We start from the raw sequence: 10,283 nt of genomic DNA, 5'->3' as shown, positions 1-10,283 counted from the left end.
CCAAAGACTGCCTTTGTTAAACTTTCAAACAAACCATTTTTCTTGTGAAACAAAAGAAGGTGAATCGACATGTAATTGGTCGTTTGTAAGTAGTGCATTCTTTTAAAATTAAAAACAAGTTTATTCCTAGATTCATTAAATGCTTTCCAGACATCCTGGATGAAACTCACTAACTTAACAATGGTGCTACTTTGCTTCTATACTTATCACTACACTGTTTCTGTTACCTTCCACTGACACAAATGTTAATGTGCTCTCTTTATCACCCTGGGAAATTTGTAACCATCTTTTTGTTCCTGAAGAAAGAGAGTTCAGAAATGCAAACAGTGATGCTGTGTTTGCTTCTCTTTCTCCTGTTCAGAGTCTACTCCATCTGTAGGTCATCTCGGTTCCCCTGGGTGAGAAAGGAGGGGAAAGTGATTTTCACCATGGAAATATGAACCTCAGATAAAAATTTAAATGGTAGGGGTTATATTTTACTGATTCTTTGCAATGAGTTATGCATGCATGCATTCATTCATCAGGCATGGAGAAATCTCTGGTATGTACCTAAAGCCTTATTAGCTACTGGGAATACAGAGGCAGAAGCAGGAAACAGTTAAAGTTTTAAATAATCCCTGGCATGAAGGGAGGACAGATACATACAGGCGATGTTGGCAGAACAATAAGTGCTACTACAAAGGGGTATATAAGAGTTAGCTGCACAGAAAGGGGTCACTAACTTTGCTGAGGGGAGATGGGGGAGATGGTGTGTAGGGAACAGGTGATGTCTTGAAAGATGGGTGAGTATTCCTAAAGAATAGGAATTTCTTTTTTTTCTTTTTTTCATGTTTTTATTAATTAATTTATTTTTTTCCCACTGTACAGCAAGGGGACCAAGTTATCCTTACATGTATACATTTTCTCCCCCCACCCTTTGTTCTGTTGCAATATGAGTATCTAGACATAGTTCTCAATGCTACCCAGCAGGATCTCCTTGTAAATCTATTCTAAGTTGTGTCTGATAAGCCCAAGCTCCCGATCCCTCCCACTCCCTCCCTCTCCCATCCCGGCAGCCACAAGTCTGTTTTCCAAGTCCATGATTTTCTTTTCTGTGTAGATGTTCATTTGTGTGGATATTAGATTCCAGTTATAAGTGATATCATATGGTATTTGTCTTTGTCTTTCTGACTCATTTCACTCAGTATGAGATTCTCTAGTTCCATCCATATTGCTGCAAATGGCATTATGTCATTCTTTTTTATGGCTGAGTAGTATTCCATTGTGTATATATACCACATCTTCCGAATCCAATCATCTGTCGATGGACATTTGGGTTGTTTCCAGGTCCTGGCTATTGTGAATAGTGCTGCAATGAACATGTGGGTGCATGTGTCTCTTTTAAGTAGAGTTTTGTCCGGGATTGCGGGCTCATATGGAAGTTCTATGTATAGATTTCTAAGGTATCTCCAAACTGTTCTCCATAGTGGCTGTACCAGTTTACATTCCCACCAACAGTGCAGGAGGGTTCCCTTTTCTCCACACCCCCTCCAGCACTTGTTATTTGTGGACTTATTAATGATGGCCATTCTGACTGGTGTGATGTGGTATCTCATGGAGGAATTTCTAATAAAGTGGGAAGGGCACTGGAAACAGTAGGGACAGCAAAGGGATGGCGACTTGCAAAAGCATGTGTGTTCGGGACTGCAAGAAACCAGTGGCTGGAGTTGAGGGGTAGGGGACATGATAAGGGCTGTGAAATTGATGTAGAGAGAGTTTGGGACCAGGTTATGAAGGCTCTTTGGACTCAATTCTATTTGTAATGGGAAGGATTGGTGGTTTTCAAACAGGAGTGACATGAACTGATTTGCATGGTATACAGATAATCTGGTTGCAGGTGTAGACCCTGAAATAAAGGAGGAACAAGATTAGAGGCAAGAAAAGCAGCTGGGAGATCTTTGCTAATTCTGGCAAAGAGACCAAGAGCCACAGTAAGGCAGTAAACAGCAAGCATGGAGTTGAGACAAAAGATATTTTGGAGGCAGAGTCCTCAGGACTTGGAAACTGTCCAGATATGACTGTCTCAGAGGGAGGAAGCAGCAAGGAGCAACACTGAGGTCAAGCCTGGGCAACTGGGTCCATCATGACGTTATTGCAGGATGTACAGACAAAAAGGTATCACTTGGGAAGGTGCAAAGTTCAAACAGGTCCTGTGGCCTGTGGGAGATGAAAGCCAGTCTGGAGGGGTGGAGAAGCGAACCCATGAAGTAGAGATCTAAGCAGATTCAATGGCTAAATAGCCAGATTCAGGATCGGTGAGATGTCATTGGGCTTTGTGGCAATAATAACGCATTAGATAAAGGAAGTCTGCTAGGTGAGCCACTTTCTTTTATGTCTTAAGTTACGCTATTTGTAGGTAAGCATTTCTTAAATTCTGAAATATGCAGGAAAACATTTAACACCCAGAGGAGATAGGAACCGTGTGGGTAATTTACTTAGAAGAGAAGCATTCTGGAGCTGTTTTTAACTCAGCCCATCCCTTGCTTCATTGGGATGTTGGTGAAACATTCAGGTTGTTTATGAGGAGCCTGTGTATAAATACACAAATGGTCATATTTTCCATCCCTAAACCAGCCTTTCCTTTGTATCATGGCACTGTCATTTGGTTCATATGCTACACTCTGTAATCCGGGGAGAGCCTGGGCTGTAATTCCATATGGCTGGCCACCAGCTTCCAGTCATAGGCGACTTTGATGTCGCTGTTGAGGGGGGCGCCCCAGGAGAGCTGCAGGAAGAGGATCAGACAAAGCAGGAGGAAAAGGGCCTCTGCCTCTCAGCCAGACAGGGATAAAGCCCAGAGTTCCCAGGATAATGTCGAAAATCTGCATCCACCATCAGAGGGAAAGGGAAGTCATGCACGTTTACCAAACCCAGTGATTCCCACTGTGATCCTGTAAACCCAAGCAGTGGTAAAGTTTTATGAATTCCACTCTGCTGCGTATGCAAAGACGGTTACACTAATGAAATTATGCTTTAAATTAGCTGAACATATTCTCCAAAGAAAATGCTTTGCTGAAATTATATATTACAGATTTTGTGGTACCCTTGTTCTGCCATTTAACAGCATGTTGTTATTATTCAGCATTTAATGAGTGCCAGGATGATGCTCTGTGTATTCTCTCTCTTGACTCAGAAACAATGGAATGAGTGGCTTTTTTATTCTACCAAGTATAAGGAGATCCCTCTGATATGGACTCTTCGTAAGACTGATGAACAGCAGCTCAGCTGACAAGAGGATTTCTAAGGAAGGCATCCTCCCCAGAAAATATGTTCTTTCTTCCCCAGCTTTCCATTCTTTTCCAGGGAATCCTCAATCTGGGACACTCAGGAATCAAGAAGGAATCACTAAGTTCCCATTGTGGCTAAATGGGTTAAGAACCCGACATAGTGCCCATGAAGATGAAGATTCGATCCCTGGCCTTGCTCAGGGCTTAAAGATCTGGTGTTGTCACAAGCAGCGGCATAGGTCACAGATGCAGCTCTGATCCAGTGTGGCTGTGGCATAGGTCTACAGCTGCCATTCTGATTTAACCCCTCGCCTGGGAACCTCCATATACTGCAGGTGTGGCCTTGAGAAAAAAAAAAAAAAAAAGAAAGAAAGAAAGAAGGAATCATACATGGTGTTCTATCCATTTTCTCCAAACCTATTCTTAAGTTCTTATTATGGATAAGAGCAGCTTTCAAGAGAGTAGAGGGGTAGTTTACAGCAGTTGACTTTTATTCTGATAACAATGCTACTTACTAGTAAGCAGCAAAATTCTGGCTCTTTGTCTTGCTCCCTGGAGTGAATGCGCAGGAGAAGACCGACCCCAAGCAAGTGTTTTCTGTCCTCTTCTGGGGACGCCGCTACACCTGTTTGAACAGCTTGCTCATCTGACAATAAAAGGAGTGTTAGGGCAGTGGAAGGCTTTTGAACAGTCATAAATTCCCCAAAGCCAAGGAATAAAACAGAGGAAGGGGACGTTCACTGCAATTAGGCCATTTTATGTACATAGTCTATAATATCAAAATTACCAGCCTGTTAAATTCTAACAGATCTTTCTTCAGATTTAAAGAAAAGGAATAGTTATAGCATCAACAGCTAAAGAGCTGGTTGAAAACAAGTACTGGATCACAGTTTCAATTTTTCTTAAAAAACAGATAAACAAAACCCAATGAGCTTGCTTAGAGACTAATTCACTTCAGGCACAGCTTAATTTCTTTCAGCTTTGAGGCTTATAAACCCCGGCTAATTTGCTTGGTGCAATTATATGTTATTTTGGCAGCTGCAGAGCTCAAGAGCCTTTTAAACCATTTGAAGGCAGCTTAATTCCCCCCTTTTAGCAAGTGGATAAGGTGCAAATAATAATAATACGGAATACCAAGTCGGTTGTGGGAAAATTTGGAGATTTAATCTCAAAACTTATTTAATACCCATTAGAGCCATCTGTTTGAGATTTCGGTAAACCTGTCAGGGTCACTGAGCCTGGGTGACTATACCAGAAACAGAGCATGTAAGCCGGGAGTTCACAGCCGTGCTTTATTTAGGCAGCCTTGTGCTTTAACTCTTCTGAACGTGAATATTTTTAGTTGGGAGCAACACAGTCTCCAGTTCACAGGACCACGGCCTATTGTCACACATAGTCTTGTCTATTCGACAAGGTTTTACGCCACCAGTCTGGCCCCCAGAGATGTTTGAGTTTGTGATCCCTGGTATGTCTTCTCCACTTATATATGTCATAGTTTCCATTCCTTAGGAGGTCTTTACACTCAAAGGACTCCAGTCCCGAGGTCAGAACCCTTTGGGCACCTCGCACTCTCTACTCACCAGGCAGTAACGTTTTTACACGCAGGTCCATTCATAGTCTTCCCAGCTCCGTGACGCAGCTGTTGTTATCATCCACCCTCACTTATTGGATGAGACCGCTGAGACTTAAAAACCTAATATGCCCAATGCCACGCCCTTAGGTGTGATACAAGCAGGATTTGAACCCATACTTCTTCCCCATCACTGTATTGATCATGCTCAAGACGAGTGTAAATTTCCTATTTGCTCACCCCATAGCTATCCCTCCTTACAACACTCCTCCAGTCAAAGGTCACCAGCATCTATCTCTAAGCAACCTAGACACCATGATTTGATGATTAAAATGGTCTTTTTTAGGAGTTGCTGTCGTGATGCAAGGGAAATGAATCCGACTAGGAACCATGATGTTGCGGGTTTGATCCCTGGCACTTGCTCAGTGGGTTAAGGATCCAGCATTGTCTGAGCCGTGGTGTAGGTCGCAGATGTGGCTCGGATCTTGCGTTGCTGTAGCTGTGGTGTAGGCCGGCAGCTGTAGCTCTGATTCAACCCCTAGTCTGGGGACCTCCATTTGCTGCAGGTGCGGCCCTAAATAAAGGGGAAAAAATGGTCTTTTTTGAACATCCTTGGCTCCCTTGCCTCTTCCACTCACCCTCTTGGTAGGTTGTCAATTATTCACCAGGGAAAACATACATTATCTTCCCTCGTTACTGCACCTTCAACCTGTCAATTTCTCTTCCCTTATTGGCTTCACTCCCTTAGATATGAACAAAAGATCCTTCCTTACCCTGAGTTCCCTGAGCTCTCATCCTGTGTTTTGCTTCTTTGAAACCCTTCACCAGCAAACTCCTGAAAAGATAACCTCTTGGCTGGTTGCCTCCACTTCCTAGTCTCCCATTTACTCCTTGATCCCATCACTCCACTGAAGCCACTGTCTAGGTTACCAATGACCTCCTAGTTGCTAAACTGCATGGACTTTTTCAGTGCATTTTTTTTTCTATACCTGTGGCATGTGTTAGTTCCCTGGCCAGGGATAGGACCTGTGCCACAGCAGTAACAGCACCAGATCCTTAACCCCCTGAGCCACCAGGGAACTCCTCAGTGCCTCCTCTTTAATATCCAACACTGTTGGACACTTCCTTTTTCTTAAGTGTTCTCTTCCCTTGGCTTCCAAGCTACAACAGTCCCCTTTCTCCCTCACTCCAGCTGCTCCTCCAGTCTCCTCTGAAGCCTTGCTTACACCTCTGACCATCAGCATCCTGACTGCAGCCTCCATCCTTGTAAAAGACTTAATTACTATTTTCTGCCAAAAACCCTATGATGACTCCCCAGTCTGTATTTCAGCCACAGCTTTCTCCTAAACTTTACCCAACTAAGGATTGAAGTCTCAATGGGCGCTTGAAATTTGGCATGTGGAATATTTACCAAATCAAGTTAATTAACACATCCATCACCTCACATGGTTACTTTAAAAAAAAATTTGTGGGGTGACCACTTAAGATCTGTTCTCTTAACAAATTCCAAGTGTGTAATAAAGTGTTATTAACTATGGTCACCATGCTGTAATTAGGTCCTGAGAACTTCCTCATCTTATACCTGAGACTTTCCCCAGCATCTCCCCATTTCCCCAATCCCCTAGTCCCTGGTAACTACCATTCTACTCTGGGCTTCTATAAGTTTGACTTTTTAAAAAATTCCACATTAAAGTGATACTCTACAGTATTTTTCCCACACTATCTGGCTTATTTCACTTACCTTCATCTATGTCATCACAAATTGCTATTTCCTTCTTTTTATGGCTGAATAATATTCCATAGTGTATACGCATACACTTGACATCTTATCCATTCATTTGTAGATAGACACAGGCTGTCCCACTTCTGCGTATACACCTGAAGGAAATGAGACCAGTCTGTTGAAGAGGTACCTGCCATCCCATGTTCACTGCAGCATGATCGAAAAGGTCACCACACGGAAACATCCCAACTGCCCATTCTTGAGTCACTTCTTTCTTACCACCCAGCACCAGCCCTTAAAATCTATTTCATAAATAGCTGGTTCTTCCCTCTTCTCTCTCCCTGCTATTGCCACACCTGTTCATTCCCCATTCTCTGTTTTTTTTTTTTTTTTTTTTGCTTTTCGTATAACAGTATAATTTACATACAATTTACCTTTGAAGTGTATTGACAGTTCCATGAATCTTGACAAATGTACATAGTCCTGTAACTACAACTAAAATCAAGATATGAAACCATACCATCACCTCCACCCCCCCAAACTCTCTCATGCTTATTTGTAGTCAACCTCTTTCCCTACCCCCAGCCCTTGGCAACCACTGATCTGGCCAGTGGTTCTAGCCCTACAGTTTCGCTTTTTTTCCGAATGTCGTAAAAATGGAATTTTAAAGTGTGTGACTTTGAGTCTGGCATCTTCTACTCCGCATAATACATTTGATATTCAACTGTGCTGTTACCAGCGTCAGCAGTCCACTCCTTTTTATTGTGTGGATGGACCAGTTGTTTATCCCTTCACCAGTTGAAGAACATTTGCTTTGTCTGCAGCTTTGGGAAACTGTGAATAAAACCACAATAATCATTCCTGTTTACCTTTCTATGTGAACATTCGTTTTCAATTCATTTAGGTAAATACCTAGGAGTAGGACTGTGGGTCACATGGTCAGTATGTGTACAGTTTTACATATAAGAGAGTAGAAAACAGTTTTGCAAAATGACAGGCCCCATCTTGCATTCTCTCCTGCCATGCTTGAGAGTTCCAGATGCTCTGAATCCGTGCCAGCTCTTGGGAATGCCTATTTATTTTCTTATTTTTAGCCATTCTGAGAGGTGTGTAATAGTATCTGATTATGGTTTTAATTCTCATTTCATTAATGAAAATTATGTGGAATGTCTTTTCATGTACTCACCTTCCTAGTGGAAAGTGTCCTTTGAAATCTTTGACACCCCTCTGAAAAAAATAAATTGGGTAGTTCGTTTTCTTATTTATGATTAATGTTTAAGAGTTTTTAAGTATGCTGGACTCAAGTCCTTCATCAGGTATGTGTTTTGCAAAAATATTCATTCTCTAAGAGTTTCTTTTTAGAGAAACTCTAAGAGTTCATTCTAAGAATTTCATTCTCTAAGAGTTTCTTTTTAAAACCTTTTCATTTTGAGATAATTGTAGATTCACATGCAATTCTAAGAAATAACTTGAGCCATCTTGCATCCTCTTCCCCCAGTTTCTCCCACTGGTAATATCTTGCATAACTATAGTATAATATCACAACCAGGGAATGAACATTGATGCCGTCCATCCATCTTATTCAATCTCATTAAGTCTTCACTAGTTTTATATGTGTAGTGTATATGTGTGTATGTGTGTTTTCTTCTATGTGGTTTTATCACATGCATAGATTTCTGTGACCACTATCACAGTCAAGATATAGGACAGTCCATCACCAGGATCCTTTTATAGCCATAGCCACCTCACCCCCTCTCTGCCTCCCTAACCCCTGGCAACCACTAATCTGCTCTCCATCTCTATAATTTTGTCATTTCAAGAATGTTACATAAATGGAATCATACAGTATTTCGCTTCTGAGTCTGTCTTCTTTCATTCAGCCTAATTCCCTGGAAATTTGTCCAAGTTGTTTTATGTATCAGTAGTTTCATCATTTTTATTGCCAAATAGTATTCCAGTTTGACCATTCAGTGGTTGAAGGACATCTGGGTTGTTTCCAGTTTTGAGCTATTATGAATAAAGCTGCTACGAACCCTCATATATAGGTTTTTGGATTTTTTACTTTAGTTTTGTTTTTGCTATTTAGGGCCACACCTGCAGCATATGGAAGTTCCCAGGCTAGGGGTCCAATCGGAGCTACAGCTTCAAGCCTATGCCACAGCCATAGCAATGTGGGATCTGAGCCTCGTCTGCAACCTACACCAGAGCTCACAGCAACACTGGATCCATAACCTACTGAGTGAGCCCAGGGATGGAATCCATGTCATTGTGGATATTAGCTGGGTTTGTTACTTTTGTTACTGCTGAGCCACAATAGGAAATCCAGGTTTTTGTGTGAGCACAGGTTTTTGTTTCTCTGGGACAAATGCCTATGAGCATAACTGCTGGATCTTATAGTAGTTGCATCTTCATAGTTTTCTAAGAAACTATCCAACTGCTTTCTAGAGAAGCTGTATGATTCTCCATGACATATTTTACATTAGACATTCCTACCAGTGATGAATGAGTGATTCAGTTTCTCTTTACCTTTGTCAGCATCTGGTTTGTCGCTATTTTTAATTTTAGCCATTCTGATAGGTGTGTAGTGATATCTCACTGCCATTTTTAACATGCATGGTCCAGGTGATAGGACATCTTTTCTTGTGCTAACCCTGTCTATTGAAGAGCCTATCTTTTCTTTTTATTATTTACTTATTTACTGACTTATTTTCCAGCTTTACTGAGATATAATGACATATCAGCTTAAGGTATACAATATGCTAATTTGATACATGCATATATTGTGAAGCGATTATTACACTAAGGCTAGTTAACAGCTCTATCACGTCACAGAATTACGTTTTTTTCCTCATAAGAACATATACAATTCACTCTCTGAGCAAATACATAACACAGTGTTGTTAACTAGAGTTACCATGATGTATGTTAGGTCCCAGAACTTATAACTGGAAGTTTTTACCCTTTGGCTAATATCTCCCCATTTCCCTCAACCCGCAGTCCCTGGAAATCACCATCCTACTCTCTGTTTCTGTGAATTTGACTTTTTTAGATTCCACAGCATAAGTGAGATCACATAGCATTTGTCTTTTCTAACATATTTCACTAAGCATAATGCCCTCCAGTCCATCCATGTTTCATCCATGTTGTTGCAAATGGCAGGATTTCCTTCCTTTTTGGCAGAATAATATATCAATATATATGAATATTATAAAAATAAATAAAACATAGAATATATAAAATAATATTCCATTGTATATAGCACATTTTCTTTATCCACTTACCCATTAGTGGACACTGAGGTTGGTTCCATAGCTTGGGTAACACTGCAGTGTATATGGGAGCACAAATATCTCTCAGATTTCAATTCTTTTGGATCAATACTCAGGAGTGGAATTGCTGGATCACATGGCAGTTCTATTTTTAAAGGAACCTCCACACCGTCTTCCAGAGTAACGTACCAATTTACATTCCCACCAACAGGGCACAAAAGAGCCCATCATTTCACGACACGTCCACTGCATGGGAAATAGTCTCCCTTCCTCCAGTTTGGTCTCTTCCAGAACAGAACTAGATGAGATGCCCTTCCACAGAATTCTATGCTTACCCTGACATAACCTGTAATTTTCTAGTACAAATCTCTCCTTCATCAGACACTAATCTCCAAGTGGGCATAGGAAGTTGTATCAGCTCAGAATCTCCACCCAGTATATTACTGTCACAGATG

The sequence above is a fragment of the Sus scrofa genome, chromosome 7, assembly GCF_000003025.6.
Source record: "Sus scrofa isolate TJ Tabasco breed Duroc chromosome 7, Sscrofa11.1, whole genome shotgun sequence".
Taxonomy (NCBI): Eukaryota; Metazoa; Chordata; class Mammalia; order Artiodactyla; family Suidae; genus Sus; species Sus scrofa.
Note: the sequence above shows the minus strand (reverse complement) of the source record.